At 40.2% G+C, this 18,303-nt stretch overlaps 1 protein-coding gene and 1 long non-coding RNA gene across 5 annotated transcripts in view; one reads left to right on the forward strand and one right to left on the reverse strand.

Moving 5' to 3' along the window:
• The window catches only part of ctnnd2a (catenin (cadherin-associated protein), delta 2a), a 302,050-nt gene that overhangs the window by 209,284 nt on the left and 74,463 nt on the right, over positions 1-18,303 (reverse strand). The gene's annotated exons all lie outside the window — the stretch shown is intronic.
• Positions 56-15,502, forward strand: LOC138239389 (uncharacterized). The gene is made up of 2 exons (XR_011189840.1): positions 56-201; positions 15,181-15,502. It is a non-coding gene; the product is annotated as an uncharacterized lncRNA (long non-coding RNA).

Consider the following 18,303-nt stretch of genomic DNA (forward strand, 5'->3'; position numbering starts at 1 on the left):
ACATTTCATCACAAAAGGACCCTCCCACCAGCCTGCCTGCCAAATCCTGCCGCTATCCAATCGCGTCTCTGCCTGCTCCTCTATTCTCCTCGCGAATCCCTAACGCCATCTGCACTTCCCACAAAAAAGGGGGTGTTCTGAGGTGCCTCATTGAAAAGCCGTGAGAGTGGCCAGGGAAGGCAAGTGCTTTTAGTTTCAACAGTAAGTATGTTTTCTTCCTCTGGCGAACTTCCTGGGCTGTACACTTCAGGGATGCTCAGTGGCTGTTCTGTTTTAATGAAGCTCTTTATTTCTCTTTCGGTAGGAAGGGGGTGTTGCTCTGAATGGATGGGGGAAGGCAATTATGTTAGACTATGTGATTTGAAACATGTAATGATGTACTGTAAAGGGACTTAAAGCATAATACACATAAGTATTTAAATTCATATGGCACTAGCATAAACAAAACTTACTTTCTACATGCCACTGCATCTCAATGTAGCTTTGGTGTCATTTCCAAGTGAAATGAAGCAGTTTGTGGATTTAAAAAGCCTTTGAAGGTACAAAGAGCTGCTGCTTTATAAGACCAATCTAAGGCTAATAGGGGCTGTTGTGTTTCAGATCTCTAGTTAGAAGCAATAAATTAAAACTGGAAGGGATGCTGCTGACCTTCTGTGTTGGAGCCGGTGCAATCAGTAAAATCAGAGATGAAACCGGACTGATGAAAGGTCACTGGCTTGTCTTTCATGCATACCAAGCACTGCTCAGTGCAGAGTGGCAAACAGACTCGATTCTCAAGGCTGCGAGTTTATTTACCAGCAGTGAGGGGAAGCAGCAAGGAAACAGGAGCATGCAGGGTGAGGAGTCAGAACTCCTGGAAGATCCTTGATTTTCCACACAGTGTGTATTTACACACCTTTGCTTCATTATTGTAATGTGCAGAGATGGGGAAGGAAGTGTAGTCAATAAGCCTCCGGTTTCTTTCTTATTCCAAAATAAATGAACAGCCTTTCCTTTCATGTACAAGGAGAGTACAAAGGATTTTCAAGGCCTTTAAAACGATTGTATTACCCTAGGGGAAAGCAACTATAATTGTGTAATGCTGAGGAACAACTCACACTGACATTCTGTGTCAGAGTATTTTTCGTATTTGTTGACTTTACTCACTAGAGTTAATTTATAAGATCTAGTTTGTATAGACAAGAAATTATTTTTCTAAATTCAGATTTTTTTTCATATGACTTGACGTAACCATTATGTTATACAGTACGTACTGAACAAGGCGCACATTACAACTTGGGAGAGGCTATTGAATGTCAGGTTGAACACACTACCACGCCTCTGTACATACAGATGTAGGTGATCATTTCTCTTCCAAAAAAAGGTCCAAAACAAGACAATAGCTCTCAAGCACAGCATATGCTTGGAGACATCTGTTTGAAAATTGCACATAATCATATTAAAAATTTATATGTAGAGAACAATCTGTGTATAACACTTTAACCTAAGATTAGAGCCTTTATCCTTGGTGTTATCTGATCTGCAGTGATTATTAAATATGAAACCTTATATGGCTCCTCTCTGTATTATAGTTTGAGGTGAAATGCACTATTAAATTAGTACAACTCATGCACAAAGCCAGCTGCATTATCTTCATGAGCATGAAATTGTAGATATTTTCCTAAGGGTAATGACATCTACCCTGCATGATAGTGGCCCGGCTACCGTGGCCTAATTTCAAACAGTACATCTTGTTTGTTCAGCAGAAGTAAAGACTGGAGTGTTTTGTCTCGGGTGTCAGGTTGCGTGACTGAATACTAATTAGTCAAAAGATAATGACAAAGCACTATGTCGAGAGCTTGAATGCTACATCTGCCATCTACCACTATCTGTGACTGTAGAAGAGAAATGAGTTTACAGTGCTGTATGTAGGGCCCATCTCCACGAATATCACAAACACACACACTCCATTGTCACCGGTAGAGCAGACACACAGCTAAAGAGGCAAACACTGCAAATGATAAATATGTTCTGAGCGGACTTGCAGCTGGGCGACCTGTTAATTAATCATCATCAACAGAGATTTTGCAGAGAGTTGAGGCCAACTCAGAAAATGCCTGCGTGGTGTCTAGCCACACATCATACTGATTCAGAATAAAGTCTTCTAACAAGATAGTGAAATTTAACTTGAGTGCATTTGTCTTTGGTTGAAGAGAAAATCCCAAACTAAGAGAACACTGTTGACGTTAACCAGGCCTGACTGGTCCTGTTGAATGCCTTTTCATTTAAGGAGTAATGCAAGTAAAACAAAATAGTAAAAGAAAGCATAGTGAAGGTAGGATGGCGTATGTCTTTTAACAAGAAATACTTTGCCAAAAGTAAAAATGCCATGGTGACGGCTCTTGGGAAGCAAACTGTTCAAAGATCTTTCACAATATAAGCTGAAACTATTTTTAGAAAAAGGAAATCTAAATGTAAAATACAGACACTAGCAAATTTGTATCGTGCCTCTTTCTTAACCTTATACTTCGATGGGTGTTCACAGCTGGCTGTTGTATACATACAGTGCAAGGTACTGCAGGAGAGAGGTTTCAGTCTTTATGGATTACAGCTCCCTTTTTAAAATGTCCTCAAATTCCTGATGACTGAATAAGGACAATGATAAGCAAAGGCAGTTTGGATGTATTCTTTAGGCGTGGCACAGCCAGAGAGCCTTTCCCTTTAACTGTATGTTCTGCTAAGGCTGGGGGTGAAAGCTGACACCAGAGAACACCCAGATACCCAGATGGACTTGCACTTCCCCTTCTTCAGCTAGAAACTCTTTGTGTTCCTTCTGCTGCTTCTACTCTTTTCCCATTTTCAAGCAGCTGTTTGTATTTGTCTATTTCGGTGTGATATCATTACACCGCCCCACTTCACATTGCTGAAGGCAACTCAGACAGGCTGGAAAGAGGACCGTAATGGAAAGGTGATGCCAAGATTGTCTCTCATACAAATTATTTACAAAGACACCAGCGTTAATGGCAGTTCCAAAAAGCCTTTGCAATCCCACGTGAAGAACTTCTTATTGGGGCTGCACTGTGTATAATGTATACTGTACTTCTCAGATGCTGTACATGCATGACTGGGCAGAGGAATTTAATCTGTCCTTGTAACGCTCAACTTTAATAAAACATGCACTGTCCATATAAAACCAAACTGGAATGCACAACAATATCCCAGGACAAGGGGCCCACTGGGATGCGCTTCTTTGCATCTTTGTAAACAGCACACCACTGTGCTGACACCTCTTGTCAGACTTCCATCACGTGAATATTACCTGTGCACCCATTAAAAGTGTCCACTGTTTCTCCCCGGTTTTCATTGCAGCCCAGCGACATAAGTTCCTTATTGGCTCCACTGAAACACACTGGGAGTTATCTCCTGCTCTTCAGGTGCTGGTGTTTATCAGGGCTTAGAAAATCCTCAGACTCACCAACCCTACAGGACCAGGATTGGATACCCTTGTTTTTTTTAACAGCAGCTGTATCTCCCTGCAACTCACAACTTGCAACCCACTGAAGCTCAGCGGAAGTGAGCCTGTCAGTACCTGGATGGCAGACCTCCTGGGAAAGCTCAGGTTACTGCTAGTACTAGAGGTGTTAGTGGGGCCAGTAGGGGGCGCTCACCCTGCGGTCTGTGTGGGTCCTAATACCCCACTATAGTGACGGGGACACTATACTGTAAAAAGGTGCCGTCCTTCGGATGAGATATAAAACCAAGGTCCTGACTCTCTGTGGTCATTAAAAATCCTTAGGCGTTTCTCTAAAAGAGGGGTGTTACCCAGTGTCCTGGCCAAATTTCCCCCTGGCCTTTACCAATCATTACCTTATAACACCCATCTCTAAACTGGCTTCATCACTCTGCTTTCCTCCCCACTGAGAGCTGGTGAGTGGGGAGAGTACTGGAGCATCATCCAGGTGGGGCTGCACTCTGGTGGGGGTGGAGGGGATCCCCATGACCTGTAAAGAGCTTTGAGTGGAGTGTCCAAAAAAGTGCTATATACAGTAAGCATAAGAAAGTATGATCTTTTAAATACCAAAAAATAAGACAAATCACAAAATAAACAAAAAAAAAATCATTTGTTCAGATTTGGTGCTGAGAGTCATGGTTTCAGGTCTTCTTTGAAATTCATTTCAATGTGTCTCTGCTCCTGATATAGTAATGTATGTTTCTGTCATTATGAAGCATTATAAAAGTGCCTACATAAACCTGACAAATAATCAACATATTGTAGCTAAATCAAATTTGCACAATTGACACACACTACTAATTTCTTTTATTCATTGCAGTGTGTGTCTGTGTGCTATTGTGGTAGTATAGACAGCTGCAGCTACTTTAATAGAACAGTATCTTGCATGCTGTCAGGGTCTGAGCATTTTTAATGCTGTGAAGGCATGCCTGTCCAGTAAACACAATATCTATAACTGCTACAAAAAATAGACAGCAGAATGGCTCATTTGGGAATCGGTGTATTTGACATTTCCACCTATTTTATTGACAGTATCACCATCTTTGGTGGTGAGTTTATGAGCCAGCTCTTGAGAAGAAATAACAGAATGTTGTGAGAGCCGAAAAAGATCATAAAGGTTAAAAACGAGGGGTGGTCATTTGGCACATTAGTTTAGTCTGGTTGCCAGTGTCTAACTGATCCGAGAATTTCAGCCAGCTACTTCTCGTAAGAAAATGGAGAAAATAAGCTGAGATCATTTACACAGATCATGACAGGAAAGGAAAGGAAAATGAGATCCTTTTCAAAATTAGCAGCTGGTTGAGGTTCTGTTCACAATTCACCAGTTCTTAGGTGAGGGTTTTATTATACTTTTGTATAGTTTTTTTTTATTAACTGAACTTTACAGTACTATTCACTCTTTGATGCTACCTTTCCTACAGCCAGCAAACATTTTATGCAAACATACAGTAAATGATTTAGCCCTGAAGAGTCTCTCCTCTGCAGTGAAAAGTTTGAACCTACTGAATTGGTCACAGAAGCTTCTCTGAAGCACGGCTTTTCTCCCGGAGTTCAAACCAAATATTTCAAAGAAGATGCAGATACGTCTTGGCAACAGGTGACCTTGTGCAAATTAACATGTAAACTAGTTTCACCCTTTTTTCAGAGGCCTTCTTCCACTACTTAATCTCAAACTTCATCTGCGCATCTTCGGCTTGGCTGATTGTATAATAGCGGCTGTCAAGAATAATGAAGGAAAATTACAAATTCCAGTCAGTGAAGCATTCCTCTCTTGATGGAAACATTATATAAGCCTTAAAAAGGGTGTTATCAAGTAGTATCAACCCAAAGTATATATTGCTTTGTAAAAGACAGTGGTCCTTTCAGATTAGCATACACTACTTGGTGGCCTGTTTCAGTAACAGTCTCATAAATCCTGCTGAACATTGTAACTGGTTTTAGGATTATTGAGACATTAGTTGAGTTTATGAGTTCTGAAATATATATATTTTTCAGAAATAGACAAAATTAAATTTCCTTCAGTGCTGCTCAAGACCAAGTAGTAACATCTATTAATATGAATAAATCAAAGCCATTTTTAAACCTAAAGTGGTTTATTTTATTTGCAAATTTACGTAAAGTTTATTCAAGTTACAAAACAGAGGTAAGCAGATGTTTTTTTTAAATGCGCATTGGCACCCAATGTAGTAAAGGGCAGTCAAATGTAATCACAAGAAAATAAGAAGGGTTCTAACCATGAAAGCTCAAGTTTAAAGGAAACCCTGAGAATTTGAAAAAACGTGTACCTTATATTAAAAAGTACAGTATAGGAAGAAGAGTCTGACCTGTCTGGCTGAAAGACTCCTTACCAATTTTCAGTTTTTGTTTAACTTAATTTAATTTTAATTTTTCTTTTCAGAATATTTCTTATTCCAGATAATAATATATTAACAATATTTAATAATTCAATAATATAAATATTTTAGGCAAATATTGTTTTACAAAACTGGTTGAGTCAGTAGAGAAGTCTGAGCATGCATAATTGAACAATTAATAAACTACAGTTTGTCTTGCGACTCACTCCCATTATTTTGTGAGCATTCTGGAAAATCTATATGAATTCTTGGCCCCTCTGGATAAAGTAGTTTATCCTTATTTCAAGATTAATCACCTAATTAGGCTTCTTCTAAAGTAAAGGGTTTTTCTTCCAACTCATTGCTCCACTCAAGCGGTTCAGTGGAACAGCCAATTTTCCAGATACACTGTACAGAAACTGACAATGCTGGACCAACACAAATCCTCTCTGCCTCCCTTGTAAGTGTCTGGCTTTCTATGTTTTCATGCATGTTTATATAAATACTAGGACAAGAATGAGCTGTAACTGCCAGTCTTATCCAGGCCCACCTTTACTGCTGTCCTGCAGACTCTCATGGTTTAAAACGAGTGCCACTGACAGTCAGGCCACACACAGGATAAGAGTAATTTGGTTCTTATTTGTTTTTTTTTAAACTGGATTTATGATTCTTAAATTCTTCAGATCAGGCCAGTGTAACGAACAGTTCTTTCCGGACTCTATGCGGACGACACAGTCCGATGGAGTGGGGAAACACTGGGGAAACGTCATGCAGGAAAACGGGGCTGAAGACAAGGGGGCGTGTCCAAGGTGCGCTAGTGCACGGGGGGAGGCGTGGCCGAGGCGAACAATCCCAGAGAGTAATCCTTAGAGTATCCAAAACACACGAGTAAGTCCAAAACCAGGAGATCCATCAGAAGAAGGATTAAAAACCACGAAAGCCGGGTCGGAACCGGCGGACAGGGAACAGGAACGGAGGTTAAAACCTTAACAGGACCAGGCGCTTCCTGGTCCCGGACTCGCACGATACGGAAATCAGATGCAGAGCCCGGAAGAGCGTCAGCGCCTGGCTTTTAAGGTGGGCAGGGAATAGGGAGCAGGTGCATGGAATAAAGTCTTGAGTGATAGGGCTGGAGCACCCTTAAGGAGGGGGAACTAATATCGTGACAGCCAGCAGACAGCATTGCAGTCCTGATCTTCCTGACAGACACTTAACATCTTTATCAACCCCCACCTGTATTTCAGAACTATTAAGCCTCCAAATGTAATTATTAATTTTTATTGTTTAATAAAAGTAACAAGAATAAAACAGAAAAGAGCTAACGAGAGAGTTAATGCCTCCTAAGTACTGCTAGTATTATATTTCTGACCAGATTATTCTACATTTATAATGCAGAATGAATTTAGATGAATATGCTGGTATAAACCCTAGCATTTGTTGGGTTAAACTCTATTTTTGATTTTCTTTTTTTCCCTGACTCAATAATTCGGTCTTGTGGCAAAGGTTACTTTTGCAACTTCAAAATTCTGTTTGTGGTTATGAAAAAAATCATATAAGAAAAGAATAGTATCAATTTGAGATTTCTGCTCCAAGAACTCTACAAAAAATACAATTCTTAGCTATACTCTTCACTTCAGAAGTAAATTACTATGATCATTTTTATTACAGATCCCAAAACTACTAAAATGAAGGATGACTTGTGTCTCCATTTTTCATTTTAAGACCTCAGTTCTGACTGAATAAATAGGTTCTATCAGAACCTTTACAGTACCTCTTCAACTAAAGTAATAAAAGAAACTCAACTGCAGTTATTGTGTCACAAGTCACACTGCTATTCAAATATTCTTCTGCTGTGTTTTTTTACTACTACAGTACCAGTATGTCTGTGCTGTGTTTACCCAACACTTGTACTTCAGTTAATTAAGACTGTGACCTGTGCTCAGAATACAGCCAAGTTGTCATTAATGGATGGGTTAAGACATCTGTATTGTTTTCAGCCTGTTAGAGATTTAACTGAACACATCTCATCATTAATGGCATATATAAGAGATGGAGGATTTCTTTCACTGCTAATAAATGCATCATTCACAATAGAATTGGGTCACAGCGGGAACTCATCCAGCAGCGTTTCCTTTGGAGGAAGTGACAAACAGCCCTGCACCACTAAAAGCTACCACAAGAATTGAATTTCATTAGCGTCAACAGAGGACTGTTAAAATACAGGAAATCGAATGGTTCTCAAATCAAATTAAGTAGTATATTAAAAGCATGAAAACATATGTTCTTCCTTGCATTGGCACTGTAATAATGTGAAAATCATCTGGATATCACACGGCTCAGGTAGCGTACGGTTATAAAAATCACCATCTTTCCATGACCTCTTTTCTTTCTTCTGCAGAAGGAGAGGCACACGTCCTACCTCACACATTCTCGCTTGTGTTCGCATTGTCCCCCCACACCAACCATGGGTGAACCCCGCAAAACATTCAGCACGTTACTAACCGGCGACCCTCAAGACAGCATGAGAGCTGTGAGGAGTCACACAGAGGGGTGAACGTTTGCATCAGAGGGCCTCCAAAACAGCTGTGAGACGCAAACACAGACACTTACTGTAGGTAAATTCGTAGAAATCGTCAAACAGCTTTAACAATTGTTTTATACTGTCAGTTTCTTTTCACAGCAGGATCCTTGGAAAATAAGACACCTGAGCATTCTTTGACTTCATCCTGTCTTTGGCTAATCTAGCGAGCAGCTTCCTGAAGGATGAATACATGAGCCCAGCACAGAAACAGTAACGTCACTAGCCATTACTAGTTCTGTCATTTAAGTGGGCAGTACCAAACATTTTAAAATTATATTCTAATTCTAAAACATTTACTGACTTTTTTTTGTTTCAGTTATTGTCACTGCACTACAGACTATTATATTTTATAGGGTTAGTTTTATGGAGTTATTAGTACTGGTATGCAAAAACCGTCATCGTCTATCAAGTATTTAATGATGTCTTAAATTATAATATTAATAATTATAATGTAATGAAGCAGAAACAATATTTACTGTTTGTTTTTTAGAACTATATTTGAGTTGAAATAACATCAACATGTGGTAGGGTGTTAATTTTTTTTATTGTAACTTTAAATATTCCATACAGTATCTCACTATAACTAGAATCAATATCCTCGACGCATCTAAATCTCTGGGTGCTGTGAAATGCAGTGTGCGATATTTCTGAATCATTCAAAGAAGACAACATTGTACAAGAGTTATCAAACCGAATGGAAAGCCTTAGAAATCCGTGGAATAATTCTTCAAAAGCTGTAAGATTCGAGTTGTTAATGGTTCCAATTAATGACTTGGAACAATGTACACTCAAACACTAACTAAAGCAGTTTCCCTTATTTTAGCTTTTTGCTAAATTTTACTGAAAAATCGCAACAACAACAGGGAATTCAGCTTTTTCATCTCCACTGTATCAGTATTTGAAATCTGTTTTTTTAAGAAGCACCCAAGATCAATGCTGCAGTGCTCTTTTGACAAGGACCAGCTGCACCTGGCGCACAACCAGCACGCAGAAAGATGTCCCTCGAGGTGCAGGGTGTTCTAAATAAGACCACGTGTAACATGGCTTCTGTTTCACGGCACTTACAGTGCTCGACAGAAGCGCTTTAGACTCATCGCCTGTCCTCCCTCGTGTCAGGCGTGCTGGTATCAGTAAAACTGTGCTGACAGAGGATGCACTTCTGGATGCAGGAGAGCTTTTTCCACACATCGCAAAGTTACTTTTCACTCCCGTCAACTCCGCGGCTTAGTGATCTAAACCGAGGCAGGCAATATGTTGTGCGAGCTATCGAAAAAGACCGAGCGAGAAGAAAAGTCTGCTTTAAACTAAATGATGCGATGGGGGAATTTTGCTAGAACACTGACACTTCCTTGGCAGACTGGTGCTAACATCGGCTTTTCTCTCATTAGGCTTTATCTTTTCTTGACGCAGACATTTCCATTTCTGAGTCTGCGGTGTCAGATTACAGTCGCCCGGTGGTGAACGCTTCACACGTAAAGGGGCAGCCGTGCAGCGATTTCAAAACAGTTCAGACAAGACAAACGGTTCAACGGGGAGACTCATTTCATTCTCAGTCTTCATGAAGTGGTATCCTAACCACTGGAGTTGCATTCACAGGTTACTCATTAACAATCACTGTGGACATTATTCATGATTCATCTCCAGCCGAGTCTGTGCGGAAGGGTAATCGTAATGGCATTTTTCATGCTAAAAGTACATTCACACCATGCATAGAACAGCAAAGCGATGGGTGTGATATAAACCTGTGTTTTTTTCAAGGCTGTAAAAATAGTTATTGCATTATTTATTGTTTTCAAGCGCACAAAAGGGTGTTTTCAAACCATGGGATGTTTTATATAATTTAGAAATAATAAAGCAATAACTCATGCTTTGCTTAAAGTATTCCTGTTTATATTTCTAACAGACAGCCACGGGGGCTCAGTCATGAATTCAAAAGCAATTAATTTTAATTTATGCCCTTTAATTCTTTTACGCATGTTGAGTTGAAGGAGACGTTTGGAGAGGCGGGCTCATTTGAATGCAGCCCATGCAGCAATGTCATTGGCTGACCTCTGCCAGGTAGGGATGGTCCTGCACCTTGAACGCAAGCTTGCCGGGATGTCATTGGCTGTGCTTTCCCCGGGTGGGCCGGGCCTGCAGTGTGAAGGCAGCTAGCGCAGTGATACCATTGGCTGAGCTCTGCCCGGGTGGGCTGGACTTGCTTTATTCCGTTGAAGCTAACTTTTGTAACTCAGTTATTTACTTTTCATCTTTTGGTCGGAGGATAGTCCATAAAAACCGAGTATCCGAATATTTCACAATTTTTTCACAGAGGCATGTCTTTCTTTCCCTTTTTAGCTGTTTATCATCATTGGGATGAACTGTAGAAAAGACAATTTTCACTTGTATTGTTACCTGTGGTTTTAAGACACCATATGATTTCAGGAACCCCTGTTTAATTGCAAGTATTGTTAATTCGTTTCCAGAATCTCTTCTTGAGCTTTCCCAATGATGATGAATTATATGATTCTTGTGAATGCCCAGCCCCTACAATGACTTTTCGGTCATGCAACTTGAAACACATTATAATGGTCTAATGCTTTTGATGCTGTTGAGACACTGGGTCTTCATGTCTATGTCTGTTAAATGTGGGTTATTCTGAGCCTCTCATTTTGCTTCATGTGTGAATCCCTCAGGCCAAGCAGAGGAGTACTGCTGGCAGTGTAAATGCACTTGCAAGTGTTATCTGTGCTCTTCCCATAAAACTACAATATAAACAGTAAAACCCACTGCATGTCTTAATTTTTATGTTGTTGTTATTCCTGCTTTGGAAGCAGATCTCCTTCTGTTTACTCTGGAACCTTAACTCTAAGTTTTAAGTCAAGCACAACTCAATGTTCGGACTTTCCTCAGAGTTGTCTCCTCGACCATTTCTAAATGGAAAAAAAAACAATGGATGTTGAAAAAATTAACTGAGAGAAAGAATACATAATTGTATAAATAAGTCAGAGAAGCCACTAAGAAACACAGCCTTAAAGCTAGAATCACTGACGGAAAAGAAGCAAGAAATATTAAATCCCACCAGAATACTGCAATATTCTGACAAAAATATGGTCACAAAAAAGCAATTTCCAGGTTGAGCTCACTTGCTGTGTAACTTGAACTTGTTTAGAACTTGGTGTTTTCTCAATAACTACGTGTGGGAGTGGAGGACGAGAAGAACACCACAGAATGAATGGAAACTCATCTTTTCATCCTGACGTTGTCTTAAATAACCAGGGGAGCCCCTCTCTTCCAGCAGTCCTGCACTGCAGAGCTGTACACTGCCTGATGTCTGAGATTTATTTGTATTTCTCTTTTTTCTAATGAGTTTTAAAAACAGTGCTCAAGAGCCTTATCTCCACCTTGTTACAGAAATTTCATTCATACAATATACAGTATGCTGCTGGGCAAGATTGGCACAAGAATGAGAAAGGCACTACTAATTGAACTCCTGACAAATGCCTGAGAGGGAGACAAACTCCAGTTCCTGCCAATCACCTGCTATGTATATAATTACAGGACCTCAAGCTTTCTTGTTCGCGTTGTCTTGCCTTAAGCCAAATCCTGGCATTAAACCTTTATGCAATTAACACAGACAAATAATTGTCTGTATCCCCTGAAATATGTTTAAAATGCTGTAAATCAGTCAAAAGAAGGTGCTTATCTCTGCAGCAGAGTCGTCGCAAACTGCAGGAATATAACGCACCTTAGAAACAAAAGCCCTGCTTGACAACTTGAAGCTTCCAGGGGAAACACAAAACCATGCTCTTTCCTCTCTTTAGCACCAGAACTCGACAAGAGGTCTCTGACAGCTGCAAGCCAACACTTTTTAAAGTAAAATGCAAAACTGTGAAAACTCAAATCAAATAGACTGAGCAGATAATAGTTTTAGAACAGGATGTGCTCCACTATGTTACGTTTAAAATTTAATGCATGCTATCAATTACATAAGAAATTCTAGAATACACTTGTATTATTTAAGGCACAGGTATCTGTACATCTCAAAAAGGACTGCCTAGGGTCATGGCATCGACTCTGAGCACGACAAGACAGGTTCCAAACACGCGAAGTCCTGTCAGCCAGTTCGGCAGATAATGGTGAATTGATCCTGGGACCTCCAGATGTTCCTTGAAAAGAAAAAGCAGATAGCAGCTTCAACAACATGGCTGGGCAGCTTGTTAAACACTACCACAACCGTTTATTTGAATAAGTGCCTCGTCTTCAGTTTCTTGATAGAAGCCAGGGTTTTGATAAGAACTGAAAAAAGGTCTTCAAACCAGCACATAGTCCAGTCTATCCCAAATGGGAGCGTTCACACAAAGCTGTACTGTGGCGTCATACAGCATATATAATTATTAATGAATCATAAAGGTCTTTCTGTCTATTACAGCATCTTGCATAGTTTTGTCCCAAAGAAAAGAAGACCTGGGCACAGTGTAATTAGAAATCATGAGCTCACCCCAGTTGCTGCCATTCTTGAATTGTGTATCCTCCACTAGAATATTTAGCCTACGAGTTTAAGAGCTCTTTTTTAAGTAGGGTACAGCATAGAGAAATATCGACATGAGAAATGGACCATGGCCACATTATTGAAACCCACTGAGAGACTGGCAGAGGAGCTGCAAACAGGGTTTTTACCAGATCACAGGAACTGAGACATGACTGAATCTGTATGGAAGAGAGATATCTTCCTCACTGTCCTTCAACAGAAAATACAGTTAAAGAAAATACTTAAATGGGACACTGAAGCACACACAGCAAAGCATGGCCTAAATTCTAGCAGCAACCTCTTTCATCCACTATTTCCAAAACTGATGAATTATCGTCATAACTGACTTTAATTATGAAGTCGGGAAGAAGTACCATTTTGTAAGAAATAAGGCAAGGAAGTTCTGCTGTTTTGTTGTAAAATTTGAAAGGTTACATACTTAAGTGGGCAAGATGGCACAATAAATAGCTTTGTTGCCCCACAGGACTGGGGTCTAGACCTGGAGTGTTATCCGCGTGATGTTTGCATGTTCTCGCCTTGTTCATGTAGGTTCTCTCCGGGTTGTCCAGTTTCCTCCCACAATCCAAAAACATGCGGATAGGATCATTTTCTCCCGGGAAAACTGGCCCTGTGCATGTCTGTGTCTGTGTGTGTGCTGTGCTGTGCCTGGAGTCCCGCCCAGGGTGCACCTTGAGTCCTTCGCTTGCTGGGAGAGTCTCCAGCTCCCCCACAACCCAGAAAATGGACAGCTGGAAGGATAGATACTTATTTAAGTGACTCAGCACACAGGAAAGACAAAAAGATCACCTTATTAGCCATATCCAATTTCTTGTATTAGGGATTTGTCTTTTTGCACACCCCAGCTTGCTTTCCATGAGACACACAGACAGGGAGAGAAGCGCAGGGTCAGCCATTTATACGGCGCCCCTAGAGCAGTTGGGGTTAAGGGCCTTGCTCAGGGGCCCAAGGGAGTAGGATTCCTCTGCCGGCAGCGGGATTTGAACCAGCAACCTTCCAGCCACAAGCGCAGATCCTGAGCCACAGAACCAGCACCTGCCCACTTTTTTTAAAAGATAAATTATATCTATATTACTGAACTTTAAAAAAACAGTATTCTAGTTTATAGAAATTAAGCATGACTTGCCTCAACATTACGCCCAGTGGCAAACACAATATACTTTACTCAAGGTGTAGCTTTTATGTAAGACGCCGCAGCAACAGACCCACCAGGACAGGCAGCAGCGAAAGGGACACTGCTGTTGCCCTTTATATCGCCTGGAATGTCAAGTATAGGCCTAACTCGCTCAGAAGGCACCTCAGCTCCTTGTATCAGAAACAGTAATGCACACAGACGTACTGTACTCCCGAAAACACCGCTGTACTTGTCAGATTAGAAAAGAACGGCCAGAAGGCAGCACACATGAGTGTATTTATGAGGAAAGCAGCGGAGCAATCTTCACTAGAAAAGCTGGAACTTTGCCTGTGGATGATGATTGACAATTTTCCTTTCAGAAGGGCCAGTTTGTATGAATTTGATTACTTTAATATTCTATTTTTAATGTAATATATTTTATTTGAGGTTTTATGCAAATACTGCAAATCTTGCATTCATTTAGAAATACAAACATAGTTTAAAACTACTGTTTTTTTAAAAAATTAACTCTGTAATGTTTGTTCCTCACTGAATTGAATTTATTTAGTACCCTTCTTCATAGTTACAATTTCTCTGTGATTCTCTATGATTTATCATTTCAGTTTATTGTAGTCTTCTTACAAAATTTTCATCAGATAATTTGATACAATGAAGCAATATTTCAGAAATAAACATTTCAAAATGAGTGTGCAGATAATTATTATCTTGTAATAGGATATAAAATGATAAACTTTATCATTATTTATTTAAACTTCATTTAAAAATTCATCACCATTTATGCAGTATAAATCTTCTGAAAACCACCAAAGTCATAAACATTGTGAGACAATAAGAACAGATGGTCTCCTCGAGCTCTTTTCAGATCTATTAAAACATCTCTAAATCCAGATGTTAACAGCTGGTTGATGAAAGACAAGTCACAGCAATAGCTGAAACTGTAGTGTGAGATTTGGGCTCTTCATATTTTAAGTAACAAACATCCATGGTGTCAGCTCAACACAAACTTGTAAAGCAGAGAAGATAGATACTCTTAAGTGTAGCATGTAGGTTCAACACCCTGCTAATAATAATAACAATCATAATTCCTTACACTCCATTCAAAACTCTTTACAGGTAATGGGGATCCCCTCCACCACTACTAGTGTGCAGCCCCACCTGGATGATACGATGGCATCCATAGTGTGCCAAAACGCTCACCACACGCCAGCTCTCAGTGGGGAGAAGAGCAATGATGAAGATGATGAGATGGGGATAATCAAGTGGTAATGAGTGGTAAGGGCCAATTGGAAAGTTGACCAGGATACTTGAGTAACACCCCCTACTCTTTTCAAGAAATACCCTGGGATTTTTAATGACCACAGAGAGTCAGGACTTTGTTTTTATGTCTCATCCAAAGTTGAGAACCATATACGGTACATAAAAATGAATGTGTTCATTTCCCATGTCTTTTTTTATAATTACTAATTAGTATTATTTTGTAATATTTGAAATTATGTAATAATAAGGGTTTGAGAGGGTCTCTGTAAACTTTGTACACACTTTTCCTGCAGAAGATGCAATATTTTATAAGGTGGACATCCAGAACTGGGCATTATATATTAATCCAGTTATACTGGATTCGCAGCTTGTGACTGAAGTGGTCCTGAGTTTTCTGTGAAAGAACAGTTGATGAATACAGCCCTCTTTTTGATGATGAGCTCTGCGAGCAGCGGTGGTTTGAGAAGAGGCAAGCAACACATTCTGTTCATAGTACAGACACAGATTGCATTGGCATTATCTACATTTTTGGAAATAACTTTGTGTGTTTTTACTATCTTAATCCAGATGTTCCCAGTGGAAAACAGATGAAATGGAAACGTGTTGTTTTAAGTGCCAATTTGTGCAGAGCATTTGGTAACGACAAGAGATCTGTTACCCTGAGCTTCCCAGGAGCAGCTGCTTGATCCCCTGTGATCAGTGCAGCAGGGCTGGATATTAAGAGCAGGATATTCTGTCATTTCAAATCCCAGCATAGGAAAGACTGACCACTGAGCAATTCTGTAGAATCCGGTGGAGGCCTTGGTCCCAGTCTTGCATTCATGCATCTATACTCTTAATAAACTCAGCACTTCTAATTTAATCTAAGGAAAAAGGCACTGGCTGAACACACATGGTGGTGAGGAAAACAAGCACTCTGACAGTTTTGGTGCATTGGCCTCATTGTCTTTGGAGCTGAGCTTTTCTCTGTGCGGGTCATGTGTATAAAGAAACAGATGCACTGTGTTTAATGCTGAGCACTAATCATCACCCAGGCTGTGCTGTACCCCTGGTACTTCACTTGGACAAGACCAGGGCAGGAGAGGAAAAGGTCTTGGGTAAATCAGATGGGTTGGATGAGGGCATGCTCGTGTGAAATGCTCAAAATTTACATTCCTCCACCTACCTCTACGAAAACTGTATTCAGAATATGATGTCTGTGCTCTGCATTTCTGAAAGTCTGAATATTTCCTGTATGTTTTGTAAGTAGTAGGGCACCTCAAAGGTCCTGTTTCAATTACTTTCTGAGGAGTTTCTTAGTGCAGCAGACAGCTTCACTATCCAGACAGAAAGAACATTAATCTCACTGTCACTGTTTCACAAAAGGAAAGTAAACATTTGTTTTAGCATCTCTACACTAGTAGCTGTGGTAGGGTCCTTATTGTGTATTGAATTTTGATGATACACAGTACATAACAGATCTATAATTGCACTGTGTATGCCTGGCACAATTTTAGTCAGCGCCCCGAGGACTGTTCATAAATGGCAAATTTTTATTCCAAATGCCCACCACAGCCTGGTTAGATTTGATTGCCAGGGAATGCAGAGAAAAAAAAACTGAGTTACTTTAAAAAAAATAAAGCGCATGCCATTGAAAACAAAACAGTCTATTAGAGCTCAACTCAAGGGTGGGAGATTAGATATTCGCTTTTATCTGTCTTAGCAGAAGACAGAACATCAGAAAACAAACAGTTCTGGTGCCAGCTCTGTGAGAGAGGATAACAGAATCAGCCTGAGCTCTCGAGCTCGTCCGTGAAGCAGGAGCAAAGGCAAGTGAACAGAATGCAGGAGAGAAGACAGATGGACACAGAAGTCAGCTTGTGCCACCTGTAGGTGCGTTTGTGGCTGAGTCCAGTTCTGCAGCGAGGTGGGATCGACTGTTTTAGACCTGTACCCCACCAGTGCCCCTTGACCGACACATTCCACAGTCGTACTGTACCTGCACACAGTGCAGACTGTAACCTGACTATCTCTGCAGTTAAGAATGGTTACACAGTAAATGTGGGTCCATGCCTTTTTTTAAAATCACTATGGGTATTTGGAGAGGTTCTTCTGAACTGGAAACAAATTTAAGGAAAAGAAACATGAGATGACATGAAGGATGGAATGAAAGCCAGTCGGTAGTCTGGATAGTGGACAGCAGGCTGTGGACCTTGGGTACCCAGTGATGCAGCAAGTCAGTCCTCATGTGGAGATGATGACTGTCCAGCATGACATATCCTCAGATTTGTACTCCTGTACTTTGGCTCTGCACTGGCCTGCACTGAACTTCCCTCTTCCATCCACATTTGTGCATCAGAAGGTTTTATCACTTAACAAATGCTAATGATGCAGATACAACCCCTCTGTGCACATCTGTTTTCATCCCACACTCAAATCCCAGTTCTATTCAAGTGTCAGTTTAACAATTCTGTTTGAAAATTTGGTTATCCCATTCTTTTTTCATGAGCTGTGCATTCTTGGAGCTGTGCAAAATATAAATGCATGATTATTTTTTCATTATTTCATTTTAATTATTCATTATCTTAAGGACCTTTCTGCAATGAATATGTATTTTAAATAACACCTATATCTCCTATATTGAGTGATTCAAATTTATATCTGCTAGTTCCAAGTTGTGGATTTCACGCTGCCCTTTTGAGTCATCATCTTAACCTCCGAAAAGTATTGTTTCAAATCCCTTCTAAATTAGAAACAGTCTGAAGGCAGATGTTAGCACATACAAAACAGCTCACAGTCCACCTTGACAACTTCAGAGAGTTGCATCCTTACTGGATTCAGAGTCACTATCAGCACTGAGGCAGGCAGTGGTCCCAGCTTAGGTCAAATAGGCAGAAAGAAATCAAACAGCCTCTCTGCTGCTTAGCTTTGTCTTGCATTTACAGTCTTTACTCTTATAGCTTATAAACACATCCTTGGATGAAATAAGTTCATTTGACC

The sequence above is a fragment of the Lepisosteus oculatus genome, chromosome 6 (genome assembly GCF_040954835.1).
Source record: "Lepisosteus oculatus isolate fLepOcu1 chromosome 6, fLepOcu1.hap2, whole genome shotgun sequence".
NCBI classification, from domain to species: Eukaryota; Metazoa; Chordata; class Actinopteri; order Semionotiformes; family Lepisosteidae; genus Lepisosteus; species Lepisosteus oculatus.